Source organism: Mus musculus, chromosome 15 (assembly GCF_000001635.26).
Source record: "Mus musculus strain C57BL/6J chromosome 15, GRCm38.p6 C57BL/6J".
Lineage (NCBI taxonomy): Eukaryota > Metazoa > Chordata > Mammalia > Rodentia > Muridae > Mus > Mus musculus.
The window spans coordinates 35,953,925-35,967,322 of record NC_000081.6 but is presented as its reverse complement, the minus strand read 5'-3'; the positions used below and the strand labels follow the sequence as shown (position 1 = coordinate 35,967,322).

The 13,398-nt window shown below is 46.8% G+C and overlaps 1 protein-coding gene across 1 annotated transcript in view; it reads left to right on the top strand.

Moving 5' to 3' along the window:
* Rgs22 (regulator of G-protein signalling 22) overlaps positions 1-6,815 on the top strand; it is a 180,065-nt gene extending 173,250 nt beyond the window's left edge. Inside the window, exon 28 of the mRNA XM_011245372.3 lies at positions 6,787-6,815. The gene's annotated coding sequence lies outside the window, so the exon portion shown is untranslated. The remainder of the gene's footprint in view (positions 1-6,786) is intronic.
* The last annotated feature ends 6,583 nt before the right edge of the window (positions 6,816-13,398 follow it).

Genomic DNA, 13,398 nt, shown 5'->3' with positions numbered 1-13,398 from the left:
GAAAATTGGACCTGAGGACCCAGCAATACCACTCCTGGGCATATACCCGGAAGATGCTCCAACATGTAATAAGGACACATGCGCCACTATGTTCATAGCAGCCTTATTTATAATAGCCAGAAGCTGGAAAGAACCCGGATGTCCCTCAACAGAGGAATGGACATAGAAAATGTGGTACAAAGCCGGGCGTGGTGGCGCATGCCTTTAATCCCAGCACTTGGGAGGCAGAGGCAGGCGGATTTCTGAGTTCCAGACTAGCCTGGTCTACAAAGTGAGTTCCAGGACAGCCAGGGCTACACAGAGAAACCCTGTCTCGAAAAACCAACAAAAAAAAAAAAAAAAAAAAAAGAAAGAAAGAAAGAAAGAAAGAAAGAAAGAAAGAAAGAAAGAAAGAAAGAAAGAAAGAAAATGTAGCACATTTACACAATGGAGTACTACTCAGCTATTAAAAACAATGAATTTATGAAATTTCTAGGCAAATGGGTGGAACTAGAAAATATCATCCTAAGTGAGGAAGTGAGGTAACCCAATCACAAAAGAAGTCACTTGATATTATGCACTCACTGATAAGTGGATATTAGCCCAGAAGCTCGGAATACCCAAGATACAATTCACAGACCACATGAAACTCAAGAAGAAGGAAGACCAAAGTGTGGACACTTATTTCGATCCTTCTTAGAAAGGGGAACAAAATACCCATGGAAGGAGTTACAGAGACCAAGTGTGGAGCAGAGATTGAAGGAAAGACCATCCAGAGACTGCCTCACATGGGGATCCATCCCATATACAGTCACCAAACCCAGACACTATTGTGGATGCCAACAAGTGCTTGTTAACAGAAACCTGTTATAGCTGTCTTCTGAGAGGCTCTACCAGCAACTGACAAATACAGAGATGGATGCTTGTAGCCAACCATTGGACTGAGCACAGGGTCCCCAATGGAGGAGCTAGAGAAAGGACCCAAGAAGCTGAAGGGGTTTGTAGCCTCATAGGAGGAGCAACAATATGAACTAACCAGTACCCCCAGAGCTCCCAGGGACTAAACCACCAACCAAAGAGCCATGATGGGACTCATGGCTCCAGGTGCATATGTAGCAGAGGATGGCCTAGTCAGTCATCAATGGGAGGAGAGGCCCTTGGTCCTGTGAAGGCTCTATGCCCCAGTGTAGGGGAATGCCAGGACCAGGAAGCAGGAGTAGGTGGGTTGGTGAGCAGGGCGATGGGGAGAGGATAGGGGCTTTTCAGAGGGGAAACAGGAAAGGGGATAACATTTGAAATGTAAATAAAGAAAATATCTAGTAAAATAAAAACAAAAACAAGACATCATGAATTTTGCAGGCAAGTGGATGAAACTTGAGGTTATCATCCTGAGTGAGGTAACCCAGAGTCAGAAAGACATGCATCGTATGTACTCACTTTGCCATGAAACACAGGATAACCATGCTACAATCCACAGACCCAAAGAAACTGGGTGATAAGCAGGCCCCAAGGGAGGATGTGTGACTCTCACTCAGAAGGGAAAACTAAATAGTTATCAGAGGTGGACGGAGAGAGGAACTGGGTAGAAAAGGGGGTGAGGAGGGAAACAGGAATGGTGATGGGAGGGGGCAGGAGAGTTCTGAGAGTGAGAATGGAAATCTGTGGGGGAGGGCATCTCTGGGAATAGCTGGAGGCCTAAGATGGGGGAGAATATGGGGAGTGTATGGGAGTGACCCTAGCTGAGATTCCTACCAGTGGGGCATATAGAGACTGAAGTGGCCACCTCTGTTAGCCAGGGAGGAGAGAGGGGGACATCAATCCATCCACAAAACCTTCAACCCAAAATTTGTCTTGTCTACAAGATGTGCAGGGATAAAGATGGAGCAGAGACTGAGAGAATGGCCAACCAATGACTGCCCCAACTTGAGACCCATCTCATGTGAGAGAGACAAACCCTGACACTATTAATGATCCTCTGCTATGCTTGCAGACAGGAACCTAGCATAACTACCTCCTGGGAGATTCCATACAATAGCAGATGGAGACAGATTCATAGATCTACAGCCAAATATCAGGTGGAACTTGGGGAGTCTTGTGGAAGAGTGGGTGATAGAATTGAGCAAGCTGAAGGAGTCAAAGGCACCATAAGAAGACCTACAGAGTCAACTCACCTGGGCCCATGGGGCCTCACAGAGACTGAAGCATGGTCACCAGCCAGCGAGCATGCAGGGGTTAGACCTAGGCTCCCTACACATTTGTAGCAAATGTGCAGCTTGGTTTTCATGTGGGTCCTCTAACAATTGGAATGGAGGCTGTCTCAGTCTCTGTTGCCTATGATTGGATCCCCTTCTGCTTGCTGGACTTCCTGGGTGGGCCTCAGTGGGAGAGGATGTGCTTAGTCCTGCTGTGACTAGATGTCTCAGAGCAGGATGGTACCCAACGGGGCCTCCCCTGAGGAGAAGGGGAGGGGGCAAAGGAGGAGGAGGTATTTGCAAGAGACTGGGAAGAGAGGAGGGAAGTGGGCTGTGATCATGATATAAAGTGAGTAAAACTAAATAAATTGTTAGAACCCCCTAAAAGATTTATTTACTCTTTTATTTTATAATACAAGGATAATCTTTACACAACACACAATAACATTATGCCTATAAACTTTTGTCTTAGCCAGTGTTCTATTGCTGTGAAGAGACACCATGACTAAGGCAGCTCTATTTAAAAGAAGCATTTACTGGGGCTTGCTTATAGGCTCTTACGCATTATCATTTAGTTCGTTGTGGTTGGAAGTTTAGTTCCAGCATGGTTGGAAGCATGGTGGCACACAAGCATGTGCTGGAGAAGGAGCTGAGAGTTCTACAACCAAATCCACAGGCCTGGCTTGAGCATTTGAAACCTGAAATGCCACCGGCAATGACACACTTCCTCCCGCAAGACCACTCCTACTCCAATAAAACCACACCTCCTAATCTTCTCAAACAGTGCCACTCCCTATGAGCATATGTGGGCCATTTTCATTCAGAGTCTGAGTCCCAGTCTTTTTGTTTTGGTTGATAAAGTTTTATTGGAACACACAGTTATTTCCTGGTCTTTTGCCTGTGAGTACTTTCACAATACAATGTCAGAGCTGAGTAGTGCAAGTAGACTCTTCGATGCAGAGGCACTATTGGGTTTGTTTTCCCTGAACCCCCTCCCCCAGGATCCAGACTTCCCACTTATATAGCTTATCAACTATCCTTGGATTATTTTGAGGCAAATAATCAATGTTAACTTTCAAACCTGGACAAGCAGCTGAGGTGCCTATTTAACATTTCAAAGCAGACCTGAACTCTGAGTTCTCCAAGCATCGCTCAGTCCTACCTGTTACAGCATATGGCTGGCATATCTTGCCCTCTACCCTGAACATTCCAGTCCAGCTACTCTTCCTCCAAAGTCTCTTTCCTAGATGATCCATATACTTGGGTTGCCTCTTCTCTTTTGTACTCTGGCCTCCTGGCTGCTGTGTTTGGTTTTCCTCTCTCCCTTCCCCTCCTTCTCTCTCATCATGGTTCAGGGTCATGACCACACTGGACTCTCCCAGATATGTCTGCTCTGGCCATGCTCTCCCACATATCCATAAAAAAACTTTCTCTTCCACTGTGGGGCAAGTGGAACTGTGTCACCAGACAGAAAAACTTACCAGCTCTCTTACCAGGTTGAGCAGATTAAGGAACCCCAGCAAGTCTCATAATCCAGAAGGGATTTTTATTTTTGACGTTTATGTTTGAATCTCCTCCTAACCGGATTCCTGTGCTGGAGCATGTGGTCACTATACTCCACTGAGAGGACCATGACAACTGGTCATGTAGCATTGAGCCCAGGGTTCTCCATGCTAATGAGGTATCCAGATAGGCCCCGAGAAATTAACCAATAAGCTTCCCTTACCTGGACATTTCTTCCTGCAAAAAGTAGTTAAATCTGGTTTGCCCTGAGTAAATTGTATGCATCCTTTTCTGTCATGAATAAATAGTTTGGATAAACGAGGACTGTCTCTTTCATCAAGGACCACCACTGGGGGAGCCCTTCATCATATAGAGTGGTTCCTAAATCTCCCGCAGAAGGGCTCTCTGCACACCGGGTTCTCACCCTGAGTTAAGCCAGATTCCCAGGCCCCATGCTTGTCTCAGGTCCATGGCCCCCATTCTCAACTATTCAATGTTCCCAGTGCCCTCTCTCCAGCCCTTGCTGTTTCTCATGCGGAGAAGCATGAGCTGGGACCCCCTATCTTAGGCTGCATTTTGTCTCCTCTGAGTGGTATGTCCCATGAGCTCTGCACCCCAATGGGGAGAAAGGAATGTAGCCTAGCACCCCTAACTTTTGCCTCTCCAAGAGGCATCTTCCCAGCAGCAAAGCAAAACGCAGAACCTCACTCCTCTGTACTTAGGAGCAGTCTCGCCCTTTCTTCCGTTTTCTTTTTATTTCTATTTTTCATTCACTCATCAGCATATCATTTGAGATATAGATATATAGATATAGATCCTAATGCCATTGACATTCTTTTGTTTGGTTTTGGTTTTGGTTTTTCGAGACAGGGTTTCTCTGTATGGCTTTCCTGGAACTCACTCTGTAGACCAGGCTAGTCTGGAACTCAGAAATCCGCCTGCCTCTGCCTCCCGAGTGCTGGGATTAAAGGCATGTGCCACCATGCCTAGCTGCCATTGACATTCTTAAAAAGAAAATTAGTATGAACCCCTTAAGATTATCAAATAACTGTTAGGTCCAAAGTGGGCTCCCCAAAATGGTGGTGCCACTGACAATGTTCCAGGTAACAGGCTCAGATCAGGCTGGACGGTGACTTGGAAAACAGGATTGCTATTGAGTAAACATAAACCTGAAGTCAGCGTTTCTAGAGATCCTACCAAGTGGTTTCTGTTTGTCAGGAAAAGCCATTCCTTTCCTTTCTGCCTTACATGGCCAACTAGCTCTGGCAAAGGGCGACTGGTTCCTGACTAACCCACAAGCCTGCTGTAAACCAAAGCCCCCATGCTAAAGCCTGGGTTTCTCTGGCCATAACTCTCCTCCCACTGCTATCTATCCCTGAAACATGACAACATTTTCTGCTGTCTGTTGTTGTTTGCCACACCCACACCCATTCCAAGCCCCGAGACAGCCTAGCACCTTGATTTTCTAAATGAACTGCTTTTCTACCCACAGAGTGGTCTAGTTCTGTGGTTTCACTGTATCTCATTTACAATGACCACTTCCTGCTCACATTTCTGTTGACTTCCAGATCGCTGTACTCTTCTTGTTTCCTTTGTTCAGTGGTATTTTCTAATGTTTTATATTTTATTTTACTTACATCTCGATCGCTATTTCCCCTCCCTCTCTTCTCCCCATCCCCATGCCCTCCATCCAGTCCTCAATTTCTCTTCAGAAAAGGGCAGGCCTCCAGTGGATATCAACCAGCCATGGCATAGCAAGGTGCAGTAAGACCAGGCACTTGGTCTTATTAAGGCTGGACAACAGGGTTAGAGACAGCCCCTGCTCCCATTCTTAGGAGTCCCCCAAGAAGACCAAGCTTCACGACTGTAACATATACAGAGGGCCTAGGTCAGACCCAAGCAGGCTCCCTAGTTGGCAGTTCAGTCCCTGAAAGCCCCTGTGGGCCCAGGTTGGTTGATTCTGTAGGTTTTCTTGTCATGTCTTTAACCCCTCTGGCTTCTGCAATCCTTTGTCCCCCTCTTCTGCAAGATTCCATAAGCTCTGATTAATGTTTGGAGTTTTTAAATATATTTTAGTAATTGTGATTCTTGACATGGTCCTGGACACTTAAACAATCGTGGGGTGTGTGTGTGTGTGTGTGTGAGCGCGCGCGTGTGTGTGTGTGCCAACATACATGCCATTTTATTGCCCACCTACCTGTCTCTCAATCTGTAGGTTTCTTTCCATTTTTTTCTTTCTCTCCCTTTTAGTACTTGTCTTAGTTTGAATAAAAATGACCCCTGTGGGCCCATATATTTGCATGCTCATAGATTTAAATGCTTAGTCACCAGGGAGTGGCACTATTTGAAAGGATTAGGAGGTGGGCTTTGGGGTTTCAAAAACTCATGCCAGACCAGGTGTTGTGTTTTATAAAAAGATAAGAAAGAAGGAATATGTTTGCTGGAGGTGTGGTAAGGTGTGGGGGAAGGGAATGCCTCTGAGGGCCCCATGCTTTGTCATTCCTTGCCCCTCTGAGGGACCAGCTGAAGAGGTCAGCTCAGGACCTTTGGAAAATTCCACCAGACCCCCTCCCTCCTCGAAGAGAAAGGTCATGGAACATGTAGGAAGCCCTCCCCCCCCAGAAGGGAGAGGCTGATTACATTCCTCAGAAAGACCACAGTGGGTACCGACCATTGGCCACCTGTGGATAAGAGAAGCCCTTGCTACCTCATTCCCTAAGGACCAATCAGTTTAAAAGTTACACTGTTCAACTGATCACATAGTGCCTAGTGGCTGTTGCTCCATTCTGCCCCTGAAAACTGTATAAAAACTGGCTGAACAGGCTGCCCGGGGTAGTCACCTCTCCTTTAGATACAGGACAGCCCCCGTGTGCTGGGACAATAAATTCCCCTTGCTTTTGCATTGATCTCCAGTTCTATGTGGTCCACTGGGGGTCTCTGGTAGCTAAGACTTGTCAAATTCTTGCATTTGGTGCATGAGCTGGGAATCAACCCTCTGTGGGGACGCACTGAAGAGCAGTGATTCCGAGGAATGCCTCCAGCAGGTACCGAGGTTCTTGTCTGTCTTGCTGTTTGTCAAAGTCTGAGTCTGTACATCTGTTTAAACTTTCAGATTGCTTGCAAGCATCAGGAGGCTCAGAGAGCCTACGGTGTCTGGTGCTGTCAAGTGTGGCAGACAGACATGCCTTAACATCACGACTGGGAAGTCTGGAGGATGCTTCAGCCCCTGGAGGGAGTCGAGAGGACTCTGCTCCTTTTGGAAATGCCAAGACAGTATTGGCAGGAGCCAAGTCTTGCTATAATCTGGTTTCTGCATCCATGGAAGGGGTGAACTGTCTGTGTGTTGATTCTTTCTCTATGTTTGTTGGTGTTTGTTATCTCATTCTGTTTTCTTGGACTTGGACTGACAACATTTTTGGACATTAGACAGACTGAATCTACCCCAGTAGCATCCTAGTTAACCAATGGAGAAGAAAACTTGTCAGTAGTAGTAAAAAAAAAAAAAAAAAAAAAAAAAAGAAAGAAAGAAAAAGTTAGTTACTCTCTGCTTCTCCTAATGGCCCACCTTCAGAGTAGGGTGGTCAACCATAGCGACCTTTGACTCAGAGGCCATCAAAGCAGTAGAAGAAAAAGTCTTTCGGCCAGGATTCCTCAGGTACTCAGACCAAGTGCCCTATAAATGGAAGAATCTAGTGGAAGACCCACTCCCAACCCCCACCATAGATAAAATCCTTTCTTTCCCCAAGACCCACCTCACAGGTTCTGGCCATTTGGGAAAAGGAAATATGGGAGGAGAGATCCAGACCTGAGAAGTCGATCCTTGAAGACCCTTCAGCAGTGGACCACTTGTTCTAAGATCCTCCTCCTCCATATCCCCCTACCCTTGCCCCACCAGCACCAGTACAGACTCTGGGATCTTCAACACATACTGGACCAGGGCCATTGTACCCCCTTTACTGGAGGGAGGAGTGGGAGGAGAGGGAGGAGACCCCAACTTCCAGGTCCTGCCATGGGGACCTGAAGTCTTAGAGCCGCCTCCCCTGATACCACAATGGCTCTCCTGCTGAGGGCATATGGGCCTTTAGAAAAGGGCAATCAGGCTATGGAATATTGGCCCTTCTCTTCAGCCTACTTTTACCACTGGAAGACCTAACACTACCCCCCTTCAGACAACCCCAAGGGATCAATTAATCTCTTTGAGACTGTTTTATTTACTCAGCAGCCACCTGGGATGATATCCAGCAACTCATTAGAGTGTTATTCATGACTGAAGAGTGAAAGAAGATAATGCAGGAAGCCAAAAAGAATGCCTCCTCAGACACGGGGACACATTGACTGAGCAGGCTGTCATCTACTGCAGGTTTCCCCTGACTAGACCTGACTGGGACTTTAATGTAGCAGAAGTTAAGGAGCACCTGAAGGTCTACCACCAGACTCCATTGGCAGGTCTCAAGGGGGGCCACACGACGATGACCCACAAATATGACCAAGTTATGAGTGAGGTTATGCTGGGACCAGATGAACTACCCACAGTCTTTCTAGCGTGACTCATAGAGGCATCCCACCAATATACACCCTACGGCCCCAGCAGCTGGGAGCACAAAGCTACTGTGAATATGGCTTTTATAGACCAGGCTAGGAGAGACATCAGGAAAAAGGTTCAGAGGCTAGAGGGACTACAGTGTAAGTCGCTGAGGGATTTAGTGCAGGTTCCTGAGAAAGTCTACCATAACAGGGAGACAGAGGAGGAGAAGGAACAGAGAATAAGAAAGAAAGAAGACGAAAGAGAGATGAAAAACAAAAAGAAAAGAAAAGCAACAGGGAAGAAATTGACAAAGAATCTTACCTACAGTAGTTAAAGAAAGCAGAGAAGAGAGACTCCAACCAAAGAGAGGCAGAAAACCCCTTGAAAAGGAGCAGTGCACATATTACAAGGAGAGGGGCCACTGGCCCCAAGAGTGGCTTACCAAGGCAGCCAGGAGTGGGAAATCCCAGAACTTGGGAAAAGCATCCCAAAATGGTGAAGGTGTTAGCCCTGGGGGAAGACAGCGACTAGGGAGGACGGGGATCAGACCCCCTCCCTGAAACCAGGGTAACTCTGAGAGTAGAGGGGAAACCCACTTAATTCTTGGTGGACACAGGGACTCAACACTCAGTCCTCCTCCAAGCCGATGGCCCCATCCCCCCCCCGCCCCAAATCTTGGGTCCAAGGAGCCACTGGCACCAAAATGTATTCATGGACTATCTGAGAACAGTGGATGTAGGGATGGGCCAGATATCCCATTCATTTATGGTCATCCCAGACTGTCCCTACCCTCTGTTGGGGTGAGACTTACTCTACAAGATGGGGGCCTAGATACACTTCCTGCCTGATGGGCCGCAACTAAATTGTCCCAAGAGGAGAGCCTATGGGTGGAGGAAAGATCTCTCTGACCAACCCCTGCCAAGATCCGAGGCTACCGGGTTTATAAACCAGAGCAGTTTTCTCCATGAAGGTCAGAGACGAGCAGGTTCTGCTGTGATGGAGGGCACAAATGCCATCTGGACAGAACCTCTACCCACCCTGCATGTTGGCACAGAAATTGGAGCTAATTGCCCTGGCCAAGGCCTTGGAACTTGGGGCTGGCAAGAACATTAACATCTACACAAATAGCAGGTATGCCTTTGCCACAGCCCATGTCCAAGAGAGGACTGCTCACATCAGAGGGAAAAGAAATAAAAAACAAGCAGGAAATCTTGGATCTCTTGGATGCCCTGATGAAGCTGGCAACTGTGAGTATTATTCATTGCCCAGGACATCGGAAGGGAAGAGACTCAGTTGCCCAGGGAAATACCCAGGCAGATCAAGTGGCTCAAGAAGTGGCTATGCAAGAGCCTATCCCAGTTATGGGCCTGCAAGAGACAGTTGCTGGGAAATGGCACTGTACTAAGGGATGGCCTCACTTAGAATATACTGAAGAAAGGACTCTGATTGCTAGCCACCCTACCAACTACTACCTAGAAAAGGAAGGGCAGTGGTGCACACAAGAATGAAAAACTATACTCCCCAGAAAACAAGCTGAGGACTTACTTGACCAAATGCACATATGGACTAATTTAGGAGATAAAAAGCTTGCCCAAGAAGTTTAGGGATCTAAAGTATATATAGTAGACCTCAGGTTTTGGGTCGGAGAGATAATAGAACAGTGTATGAATGCTTATGTGGTCAAGAATAAACAGGACACAAGACCTAGGGGAGAACTGCCTAGAATATATTGGGAGGTCAACTTTACAGAAGTTAAGCCAGGAAATATGGTTACAAATACAAATATGATTAGAGGAAATTTTCCCGAGGTTCAGAGTGCCCAAGGTAATTGGATTGGATTGTGCAATGGTCCTGCTTTTGTCTCTAAGGTAAGTCAAGGATTGGCAGAGATACTGGGGACTAATTGGAAGCTCCACTGTGTGTATCCCAGAGATAAGAGCAAGTAGAGAGAATAAACAGAACCTTAAAAGAGACCTTAACTAAATTGTCCTTGGAGACTGATGCTGACTGCGTGGTGCTCCTTCCTCTGGCCCTGTTCTAAGTCCAAAGTGCCCCCTACCATTTTAACCTGACCCTCCTTTTTTATTAGATATTTTCTTTATTTATATTTCAAATGTTACCCCCTCTCCTGGTTTCCCCTCCAAAAATCCTCTCTTCCCTCTCCCTTCCCCATGTTCCCCAACCCTCCCACTCCCATTCCTGGCCCTGGCATTCCCCTATACTGGGGCATAGAGCCTTCACAGGACCTAGGGTCTCTCCTCCCATTGATGACTGACTAAGCCATCCTCTGCTACATATATAGCTAGAACCACAGGTTCTACCATGTGGGGGTGGGGTGGGGGGGTGGGGTTTTTTGTTGTTGTTGTTTGGTTGGTTGGTTTTTTTTTGTTTTTGTTTGTTTTTATTGGTGGTTTAGTGCCAAGGAGCTCTGGGGGTTAGTTCATATTGTTGTTCCTCCTATGGGGCTGCAAACCCCTTCAGCTCCTTGGATACTTTCTCTGGCTTCTTCATTGGGGACCCTGTGCTCTGTCCAATGGATTATTGTAAGCATCCACTTCTATATTTGCCAAGCACAGGCAGAGCCTCGCAGGAGACAGCTATATCAGGATACTGTCAGCAGGCTCTTGTTGGCATCTGCCTAGTATCTGGGTTTAGTGGTTGTTTATGGGATGGATCCCCAAGTGGGGCAGTCTCTGGATGGTTGTTTCTTCAGTCTCTGCTCCGAACTTTGTCTCTGTAACTACTTCCATGGGTATTTTGTTTCCCCTTATAAGAAGGATCCTGAGCTTCTGGGCTAATATCCACTTATCAGTGAGTGCATATCATGTGTGTTTTTTTGTGATTGGGTTACCTCACTTAGGATGATATCATCCAGTTCATCCATTTGTCTAAGATTTTCATAAATTCATATTTTTTAATAGCTGTGTAGAACTCCATTGTGTAAATGTACCACATTTTTTGTATCCATTCCTCTGTTGAGGGACATCTGGCTTCTTTCCAGCTTCTGGCTATTATAAATAAGGCTGCTATGAACATAGTGGAGCATGTGTCCTTATTACATGTTGGAGCATCTTCTGGGTATATGCCCATCCTGACCCCTTTTAAGATCTTGTTTGGTACCCCCAACTCCCTTGGTTCTCCCTGGAGGTATTCCAACTCACTGATAGAAACCTCTTCATGAGCCGGGTGGGTTGGCGCATGCCTTTAATCCCAGCACTTGGGAGGCAGAGGCAGGCAAATTTCTGAATTTGAGGCCAGCCTGGTCTACAGAGTGAGTTCCAGGACAGCTAGGACTACACAGAGTAACCCTGTCTTGAAAAAAACAAAAAAACAAAACCAACCAAACAAACAAACAAACAAACAAAAACCTCTTATTGAAGCTCCAAGCCCTTCAGTCAATACAACATGAGATTTGGCCCAAACTGTCTGCCTTAAATGCCCCAGGGATGCCAAAGACCCCTCACAGCTTCTAGACTGGTGACTGGGTCTACGAAAGGAGTTATCAGGCACAGTTGCTGGACTCCCGGTGGAAAGGACCCTTCCTGGTGCTGCTAACCACCCCACAGCCCTCAAGGTGGACTGTATTGTGGCCTGGGTTCACACTTCCCATGTGAAACCTGCAGATGCCCCGCTCCCCAGAGACCCCCGCTGGACAGTACAGAAGATGGACAATCTGCTCAAGCTCAAGATCCCTTGACCTTGATCATGACCGCCTGGTGGTACCTTTGGATTCTGGTTCCTTCCCCATCCTATGTGCCCTTCCACCAAGCCTGTTACAGCACTCACTGTCTCCCTTCTGTTGGGGTTAGGGGTGTCCGGGGCAGCCACTGGGACCTCCACTTTCATCTTACAAGGGAAAAATTATGACAGTCTGAGGGAAGCCCTTGGTTTAGATATAGAGAGAATAGAAACTTCCATCAGTCACCTTCAAGAATCATTGACTTCATTATCAGAAGTAGTACTACAGAATAGGTTTACTACCTTGATTTCTACATTGTTAGGACCCCTCATCATTTTGTTCCTGCTTCTGACCTTTGGTCCTTACATTTTAAATTCCTTAGTTGCCTTTATTAAAGATCACATAGGTACAGTACAGTTGATGGTCCTGAGACAATGATACCAAGAGCTAAATACAGAAAACCATGGATGACTGCATGACTGATAGGCATGAGCTACATGGCTATCAACAATAGCTTCAGGATTAAAGCATGAACAAGAAAAAGGGGGGACTGAAGAGATCAGCTCAAGACCTTTGAAAAATTCCACCAGACCCCTTTCTTCCTGGAAGAGAAAGATCATTGAGCACATAGGCACCTCTCCCCTCTGGAAGGGAGGGGCTAATTACATTCCTCAGACCACAGAAGGGACTCCAGCAGATAAGGGAAGCCCTTGCTACCTCATTCCCTAAGGACCAATCAGTTTAAAAACTGGCTGAACAGGCTGCCTGGGGTAGTTGCCTCTCTTTTGGATGCAGGAACGGCCCCAGCATGCTGGAACAATAAATTCCTCTTGCTTTTGCATTGATCTCCAGCTCTGTATGGTCCACTGGAGGGTGTGTTTCTGGTAGCTAAGGCCCATCAGAGTCTTACACAGCCACACAGTATAGTATAGAATAGAGTTTATTCAGGGCATGCAGAGGGAAGTTGAGAGAAAGGCAGAGAGAGAGAGAGAGAGAGAGAGAGAGAGAGAGAGAGAGAGAGAGAGAGAGAGAGAGAGAGACAGAGACAGAGACAGAGACAGAGACAGAGAGAAGAGTAGTAGAGGCCAGCATGTGGGGGGAGGGGGGGAATGAGGAGAGAAGGTACAGAGAGAAGAGGGGAAGAGGGGAAGAAAGCAAGGGGCAAGAGAGGGGAGGGGCAAGCAAGCAGCCCCTTTTATACTGAGTCAGGCATACCTGGTTGTTGCCAGGTAACTGTGGGGCAGAGCCTAGATGAAATGCCAAGGTCTCTCTCTCTCTCTCTCTCCCTCTCTCTCTCTCTCACTCTTTCTCTCTCTCTCTCATCTTCTGCTTGTGGCTCAGGTTATAAAATTCTTAGCTCCTCCTCCAGCACCATGCCTGCCATGCTTTCCACCATGATGAAAATGGACTCATAGTCTAAACTGCAAGCAAGCCCTCAGTTAAATGCTGTATTTTATGAGTTGACTTGACTGTTGTGGTGGTTTGAATATGCTTGGCCCAGGAAATAGCACTATTAGGAG